This window comes from Ostrinia nubilalis, chromosome 13 (assembly GCF_963855985.1).
Source record: "Ostrinia nubilalis chromosome 13, ilOstNubi1.1, whole genome shotgun sequence".
NCBI classification, from domain to species: domain Eukaryota; kingdom Metazoa; phylum Arthropoda; class Insecta; order Lepidoptera; family Crambidae; genus Ostrinia; species Ostrinia nubilalis.
Genome location: NC_087100.1, coordinates 14,278,554 through 14,288,088, shown reverse-complemented (window position 1 = coordinate 14,288,088; position 9,535 = coordinate 14,278,554). Strand labels below are relative to the sequence as shown.

The following is a 9,535-nucleotide window of genomic DNA, read 5'->3' as shown; positions in this document are numbered from 1 at the left end:
GCAAATTATTCACCTAGGTTCCATCGATACGGAAGGATTACTATGCTTTGCCATTATTGTTATGGTGTAGCGCCATCGATTTTGTCGGCCCGAACATTCATTATTACTAACCACGAAGCTGGTTCATGATGGGTAATGAGTTCGTTATAATGCAGTGTTGTGAAAGCTTTTGTAAAAGTAGTGTAAAAGTGTGGCTTTAAATGCGAACTAAACGATTTGACTTTATGACGTATTAGATCAAACGTGTTATAAAATAATTCTACTGTGTCCTACGATACGTGATCCGAGTCCGTAATTAAGAACGTTTTTTAACGACAAATATAAATGCAAATACTTTGGTCTATCACAACCAAAAAACTTTATAATTCAAAATCAGTCGCAGAAAAGTTTCACAGAATGGAACCAATAAACTTTAATATTGACTTTGACCAAGTTTTTCTCGTTATCCCTAATTACTGAGAGGAGGCGATTCCCGGGAGTCTTAAGGCCCATGCACATCGCGTTTTTTTTAAGCAACGCACCGTCTCACGCGTTATTTTTCGCGCGTTTGCTGTGCTGCGAAATTAGATTATTTCGCTGTTTATTTGATAGAAGCTTATTTGACAGTAGCGCCAACCAGGTGATTGCAAATGTGATAGTCCTCCTACCGCTTCAGCGCTCATCAGTTGGCGCTACTGTATTATCCATAAGGAAAATGACAGGATCTTACTCGCCAGTGGCGCCAACTAACGAGCACAATTCATTCCTTCGTTCGTCAACTGCAGAACAAAGGCCTCCTCCAAGGACTTCCACATGGGCCGGTCCTGCGTCGCCCGCATCCAGGCACCTTCCACGACCTTCACCAGATCGTCGGTCCACCTTGTGGGGGGCCTGCCCACACTACTCCGAGCCGGAAGACGTAACGAGCAGAATTTTATTATCAAGGAAAACCTCATTACATTGATTGCAAAAATCGCCAAAAAAGCTCTTTCCATTTGCAAGAAACGCGCGTCTGCACCTGAAGGAAACGCGATGTGCATGCGCCCTTAGGTTCTAAGATTCGTAGCCACTACCGGTCAGCTTACGTTGAAGTTTATTGCACTTGCCTTATATTTATGGTAGCCCCCAAGGCCGTATTGCGAGTGGATTTCTAGAGAATAGGTACTAAGGCTGAGTTGCACCATCTTACTTTAACTTTGACAAACGTCAAAAATCTGTCAAACTCCATACAAATTACACCGGTTATCGTTATAGTTACGGTCAAAGTTAGGTGGTGCAACTCAGCCTAAAACATGAAGTAGCACTTCAAGCTAACACTACGCCACCTTATGTAGTTGCAACAGATACCATTTTGCTACAAAAATGTGCAGTCTTATGTGCGGTTGACTAAATGTGAATAGATAGGTAATAAAACCCTGAAAAGTCTTGCTCTGCACATTGGCAAGAATAAAGAAAAATTGTGTCATTTACGACCATGGAGTGCATTAGAAAAATGTAAGTTTAGACTGAATTTACGTAACATAAGAATTACCAATATTTTATCATCATCATCTCAGCCATAGGACGTCCACTGCTGAACATAGGCCTCCCCCAATGCTTTCCATGTTGCCCGGTTGGTAGCGGCTTGCGTCCAGCGCCTTCCTGCTACATTTGTCCAATGTTGTCGGTTCACATTGTGACCTCGTCCAAACTGACGGCCGATGGGGCAGCAAGGTTCTGGAGTGGAGGCCGCGTACCGTATAACGCAGCGTGGGATGTCCACCAGTATTTACTAAGACTGAAGAACTACAGATCTCTGATATTGTTTTATTTTGCTCAATACATTGAAGTCAACGAACAATGCATCGTATGCTCTCTGCATAGAGATTACAACCTAATCGAGCTGCGCACCTCGCTGGAATGCGACTCTCACTCGCACTCATCCGCACACCCCGCGTTCGATGTGACGTCACGGCTGCCAGGTGCGCAGTTAACTTGACCGGATTGTACATTTTGTTGTTCCCCGTCAAAGGCAACTCCCAATCTTGCTCATAATGAAAATTCAAACTGTAAATAAATACAGATGTTCAGTTAATTAAAATTTCCACCAGATTTATGTAACACTAATAATCTTTTCGTGCAAAATGAAGAATCTTACCTTCTAAATCTAATAAAACCTCCTAATCTTTATTACTAATTTTGTTAATTACTTTCGCTTATGAACAATACACTGTGCAAACTTATTTGCTTGTTATACGATTTTATCGATATGAGAAATGATATTTTGTAAGTATTAAATAATTGTTTTAAATATGGCTGAGTTGCGAATACCCCAGGCGGTAAATTGCAGAGCATTTAAAAAAAGAAAAATGTCAGAAAACGCTATTTTAGTTAAGTCAGTATTGGAGAAACAATTATTCTCGCCTAAATTGTTGATATTACTAAAAAAAATTACCAATTTTTTAAGTAGGCACAGATAAAAATAAATAACTACTTACTAACCTTAGTATTGTGTTTCGAATAATGTGAAAAAATCGAGTGAGAAGTGAGTGAGTGAACAGTGGTACCAAAGTCGAAAGTATTGATATTTAGAAAGTGGGTAGATCGGTTTATCTGTCATTCATTTACTTAACTTTAGTTCATCAGTGTTCATGGTGGTGCATACAACTATACCTATACTTATGTGTCGGAGTCTGATTCTGTTTTAAAAAAACCGTGTTGTGATAGTTAATAAAACTTTTTCCGAAGGAATTACCTAACAATTCACGTTGAATCCACAAGGTTTACTCACCTAACCTTCTTTCAGCGACTTCTCTGGACGTATTCGTCATACTTTTCACAATAGCCACACTATCCACCATAATGGGCCAGATCGATCACACGAAGTTCAAACTCCCAAGACACGGGTACAGAAACATGACCCTGACCCGCCGCTTCGAGCAGTCAGGGCCGCTGAGGTTCAAGGACTACATCATGAAGTTCCACCCGAATGTGGTCTTCAATAGAATTGAGAAGAGGAAGAGAGCTGAAGGCCTGGAGGCGTCGGTCAAGGAAGATTTTAATGAAATATATGAAGGTACGCTTTTATTTTCGAAGCCAAAAACTCTCTCATGTTATCTTTATTTTTTTTTATTTACCTACCGAGAAGGCAGTATTTATAGTTCTTTCAACTCACGAAGGCGAGTGAGCTTTACTTGTGTGTGTACGTGTTCATGCACATGACGATAGTGTAATCACAGAATAATAATAAGTACCTACTACGTACAGAAGTTTTACTTCGCGAAGGTATTTAAAAAAATGTATGCTCAATGTCATTAACAATATGGTGTAATTTAGCTTGTCTCAAGAGTCAAGCAAGTTTGTCAGAAGTTTTGTTGACAAACGTCAGTGATCGGTACTGCGCCGAAGCTTTAGGGCTGACTTCGGTAAAATGATGTGACGTGAGGTGCCAATCTGCAGAAAATGGCGGAACAAATACATGATTTTGCATGAATTATCATGAATAATATTAACTACTTATTTACCTCTCAGTGTCTTCAGGCAACTTAAAAAAGTACATTCTGTGTTTTTATTATTATTTAGGCAGTTAAATACTGCACAGTATTTAGTACAACATTTTCTTTATTTTCTTCCATCATACACAAGAATACGCGTGCGTGAGTCAATGTTCGCTCGTATGTGAGGCCTTGTCGAATAGTACTCTTGTAGGGGGCAATCGTGCGTGTTTTGTTTTTGATGTAAACTCGCGGAGATGAACGTGTAAAAGTGCTTTTTTTAAGCCTATTTACAGAAATAAATGAGTTTTAATGAGTTTTTTTAATGAACAGGCCTGGTGTAATGTCTATTCAAACAGTAGCGAGCCACCACACATGTAAAACTCACTCGCCTTCGTGAATTGCAACAACTATCATGAAAATTGTTAAGTCCCGAGATAAAACTCTTATGGCAAGGTTCCTGCCCCCAAAAAGTTTCAAAAAGTGTATATTTTTATGCTATGTTAAATGTAAACCTACAGCGGTGTATGCTTAAAAAGGTGACAGTTGAGGAAAACTTTGATTTTTTTCTTTCAAATTAGTCATTTATAATATAAATAAAACATAAGTAAATAATAATAGATGTGTTGTTGGTAGATCTTTGTCAATAAATAATAATAAGAATAAATGAACACGGGAATTGGGATTGTTGCCAAATTTATGGAACACGAAAGTTTAAATCTTAAATCACATTTATTTGGCATGTATCAGGTATAGACCCTACAGACGAACTCCTCCGCCTCAACCTTGACTCTCTAAGCAGCGGCCGAAGAAAGTGGCGACCATCAGGCACCCTCAACACAGAAGCCATGAGCAAGGACACCTTCAGCTTACGTCATAGGCTGTTCGAACTCATGCGGCACACGGTCTACCGAACCCGGAACAAGCTGGTCATCATGCAGGTCCTCAGAGAGAAGTACAGGAATTCCTCGCTATTTAAAATGGGACTGCTGATCAGCAAGATGGATACCGCATGCAAGTCCTTCGCAGCGTTTAATTACAGGTATTTTGACGTCTTAGCCTATGGAAGTAAACAAAAAGGACACCTTCAGCTTACGCCACAGGCTGTTCGAACTCATGCGGCACACGGTCTACCGAACCCGGAACAAGCTGGTCATCATGCAGCTCCTCAGAAAGAAGTACAGGAACTCCTCGCTGTTTAAAATGGGGCTGCAGATCAGCAAGATGGATACCGCGTGCAAGTCCTTCGCAGCGTTCAATTACAGGTATTTTGACATCTTAGCCTATAGAAGTAAACAACAAGGACACCTTCAGCTTACGTCACAGGCTGTTCCAACTCATGCGGCACACGGTCTACCGAACCCGGAACAAGCTGGTCATCATGCAGGTCCTCAGAGAGAAGTACAGGAACTCCTCGCTGTTTAAAATGGGATTGCTGATCAGCAAGATGGATACCGCGTGCAAGTCCTTCGCAGCGTTCAATTACAGGTATTTTGACGTCTTAGCCTATGGAAGTAAACAACAAGGACACCTTCAGTTTACGCCACTGGCTGTTCGAACTCATGCGGCACACGGTCTACCGAACCAGGAACAAGCTGGTCATCATGCAGGTCCTCAGAGAGAAGTACAGGAACTCCTCGCTGTTTAAAATGGGGCTGCTGATCAGCAAGATGGATACCGCGTGCAAGTCCTTCGCAGCGTTCAACTACAGGTATTTTGACATCTTAGTCTAAGGCAGTAAGCAAAAAGGACACCTTCAGCTTACGCCACTGGCTGTTCGAACTCATGCGGCACACGGTCTACCGAACCAGGAACAAGGTGGTCATCATGCAAGTCCTCACAGAGAAGTACAGGAACTCCTCGCTGTTTAAAAGGGGGCTGCTGATCAGCAAGATGGATACCGCATGCAAGTCCTTCGCAGCGTTTAATTACAGGTATTTTGACGTCTTAGCCTATGGAAGTAAACAAAAAGGACACCTTCAGCTTACGCCACAGGCTGTTCCAACTAATGCGGCACACGGCCTACCGAACCCGGAACAAGCTGGTCATCATGCAGCTCCTCAGAGAGAAGTACAGGAACTCCTCGCTGTTTAAAATGGGACTGCTGATCAGCAAGATGGATACCGCGTGCAAGTCCTTCGCAGCGTTCAATTACAGGTATTTTTACATCTTAGCCTATGAAAGTCTAAGGCTGGGTTGTACCATCTTTCTTTAGCTTTAACAAACGTCAAAAGTCTGTCAAACTCCATACAAAAAGCACCGGTTATTGTTAATGTTACGGTTAAAATACGATGGTGCAACTCAGCCTTAGTTGCTGGACATGAGCTTCTTCAAAAAGTAAACACCTTTATTTCGTGATAACAGAAGCTATTTTAGAACAATTTATAATCTGATGTGCTGTCAACGGGACTATTCCCACCTCTCGTTCCCACCGCTGAAACTCCTGTGTAGCCAAGATCTACAGCTCGACCGCCAATAAAAACCCATCCAGTGAAGGTCAAGTTTGTTCCGGGGGAAAGTTAAATTGTCATTGGACCCGCAACGAAATTAGTCAAAAAAACTTAGGAGTCCGAAGTTAAGGTTCACTTCTCTTCAATGCAGTTCCAATAGTATATGAAATGACCTTAGTTAATAGAGTACACGACATCAATTAACTAAAATACTTCTCACACAAATTAATGATGTCCTTGCATAGGTATAATCTGGAAGCAAAATTGTCTAATGGCTTGTCGACAGCACATCAGATTATAATTTTTTGCTGTAAAATAGCACGTTATCACAACCGCATTAGATGCACATTATACAGATGTCCCGTAAAGAGTATCACCATTTCATGGATATTTTTTTTAAATGTTTATTTATAATCCCAATTTTGAGCCAGTTTCTTGTTGCTTTGTATATAAATAATAATAAGAAGAATAAGATAAATATCTGCTCACTGTACGAAAGGTTCAAAATTGAGATTCTAAAAAAACCATCCATTGGTCTATTTTATCTCCTTAAGTTTGGCACACTCTTTACGAGACACCCTATATGTCTTCCAGACTGCTCCACGCCTGCGTGACGAGGCAGCAGGGTCACACCACGCGACACGAGGTGCTATCCTTCATGACCGGCGAAGAGCGGCTCCTGAACAAGTGGTTCGAAATAGACCTGCTCATCGACTTGGTGCAAGAAAACGACAAAAACGCAAAAGAAACTGTCGAGAAGTTCTCCAAGGGCAGGAAGGAGAAGTGGAAGTTTATTGATTAAAGAAACAAATGACGAATTGGGTCCTAAAAAAGCGCTTAATCTTCTTCTTGTTGTGTCGACAGCAAACCTTAGTGTCAGCCCTAAATTCCGCCACAAGAGTGGCGTTGTCAGTAGCATTCATTAAATTTTCCTGCGCGCAGTTTTATTTGGGCACGCAGGGCACGACATTATGTGCTTAATCGATTGGGGAACAAAACCGCACTTACACTCCAAGTTTGAGCCATCCAAGAATCAAATAACTGCAGGTCCAATTTGAAAAAAAAAATGTTTGTGTTGGATTTCATTTCATTCCATTTATCGAGGAAGACTTTAGGATATAATATACGATCAACTAAAATAGTAAAATCTTGTAATATAGTACAATCACCCTACAGCCAATAGGGGCAGTAAAGGCTAATGTTTCGAAAACGGTAAATGTTATCTATTATTAAAACTATTTTCATGCATACTTAATATAAAGTCGCGAAGACAGATATTTAAAATTTGGACATTTTTGGAACTGCCTAGGGAATGTTTCGCCACTTGCTAATAAAGCCTCTGAGAGGCTATCGGAAACTTATAAGTTAGATAACCAAAACAGTAACTTAACATTCGCAGAAAAACTATTCGAGCATATTTTTTTTTATGCATTACAAATTACAAGGCACGTATAATTTGACCACAATCGCACCTGATGATAAGTGGGATGCATTCTAGGATGGATAGATAAATTTTCCATTAAAACGTTTAAATTACATGTAAGTACTCGTATTTTTACTACAGACGCTTTTTGCAGTTCATCAAATCTCACTACCCACATGTTACGATTTTTTTTTTCAAAATTATAAGTACATAGACTGTTTACAAGGTGTAAGTTAGATTGAATAAAGTCACTTATTACAACAATTCAATTTTTCAGTTTAATGTAAGAGCAAGAGAAACAATAATGTAGTGTTATCATTCATTAGAGGTATTTGGTTTAAAATAGAACAAGATCCAACACCTTTTTAAAAAACCAACTGCTTAACTCCATTAATCGTCTTTAATAGACCATATCGATGCCCGCCCTTTCTGCATACACACTCTTGATCAAATTGCACGTGTCGCGTATGTCAATGTCAAGACGCACCACCCTCTCGTAGAGCCGAATTTGTGTCAACAAGTTGGTGTAGTAACGCTGATTCTTGTTCCACTCCGCGGTGAACACCATCTTTCGCTGATTGTATACCAACCGCCGTAGCCTGCTGAACATATATCCCAGCCTGTATCTCTTGTCCTTTCGCACGAAGTTCCTCAACCTAATCGCTATCGCGATCTTACGTCTCGCATGTATCAAAAATTGGAGATTTAAACCCAACAGCATCATTTTCTTCGTCCGCTCATTCACTGCTCTGTCGTAATAATCGTCCTCATCGAAAGGGTACCGCAATCTTTCATACTGTCTTCTAGTCAGATTTTTCAGCTCTCTGTTTATCTTGTTGAAATCTTCAATGTCATAGCGATGCTCAGATGCATGTATCTGATCGACTTGATCTAATTGTTTAAGCAGTTCATTTACAAGTGATCTTTTGCTCTTCGGTTTTGGCTCTTCTTTGTCCGTATTTCCAGAAAAATTGACAGGCAGCACGAAATCGTTTTCCAAATTTGTCAGATCGCCATAAAGTAATTCGTAGGTGGAGACTTGGCCGTCGTATATCGCCGATATGCACGGCAAGGTACCTAGATTTACAAAAATAGTTAAAAACTTATCTGTATCCAAATTCATGTAAATTTTACATAAATCCTAAAAGACAACTTACACGACAACCAAATTACTAAAAACATCTTTTTGCAAACGATATTGAAATTCAAAGCATTGTCATGAAAAGGCTTAATTGCAATTTGGCCATAATAGCGCTAATTTTAATTATTAAACATTTTAATTGTGAATTTAACAGGCAGCTGCTAAAAGTATTTTATTATGCAAACACACTCTTGATAAAGTTGAGGTGAATAATTATTATGTACATAATATTACATAATCATGAAATTTGAAACATTTTTATTAGGTAAGTAGGTAAATAATGTGTAAGTGCTATTATGTAGTAAAATTGTGCATAATAATATTCTCACACAAAACATTGATTACAGTTACTACTTTAAAGTTTTACACGGTAAAAAATGAAGATGAACTACCACAAATCGAGGACCTGTTTCCACAGATATCCAAATCTGAAATTGAGGAAATAAAAAATGTCGACATTGACTTAGAAAGAATAGATATGGACAAACTAACGAAAAGTATGAGTGCACTTGAAGCAGAAATTTTGGGAACAAATGAGACAAGAAGGCAGAATATACCAATGATAACAAGGTGGCAGTTTAAGAGAGCTAGTAACAACATATTGAAAACGAAAGCTTTGGACAACGCTTTGCAGGTAATATACATGACAAGACACAAAATAAAGCTAATGGAAAAGGAGAAGCATTTCAACAACAAAGATACTGGATACCGCGTCGCGTTTTTATACCGAAAGCTAAGAAGGCTTTGGCGTAAAATGATGGACCTGTTGACGATGATGATAAATAAAGTTAATAACTGGATCTGGTATACTGATTTGACGTTGGCTATGAAGATGCACCTGAAGGTGTTAAAAGTGTATGAAGATTTTCAGTATTTGTACTGGGTGCTGATTGGTTTGGACGGCAAGAACATGTTCAGGCAGAGGACCACGACCACGATTAAGACGACAGAGGATGAGGACGCGACCAGGGGCCCTCGGACGAGGTCGACCAGGGCTAGACAGCAAACCGTAAACATGAGCAATATGCACGATGTGCGGCGATCATTATTACATAAGAAATAATTATTA

At 39.8% G+C, this 9,535-nt stretch overlaps 1 long non-coding RNA gene across 1 annotated transcript; it reads left to right on the top strand.

The window, feature by feature from the left end:
- Positions 1 to 8,641: 8,641 nt before the first annotated feature.
- On the top strand, positions 8,642 to 9,535 carry LOC135077218 (uncharacterized). Its single transcript, XR_010258432.1, has 2 exons — positions 8,642 to 8,731; positions 8,814 to 9,535. It is a non-coding gene; the product is annotated as an uncharacterized LOC135077218 (long non-coding RNA).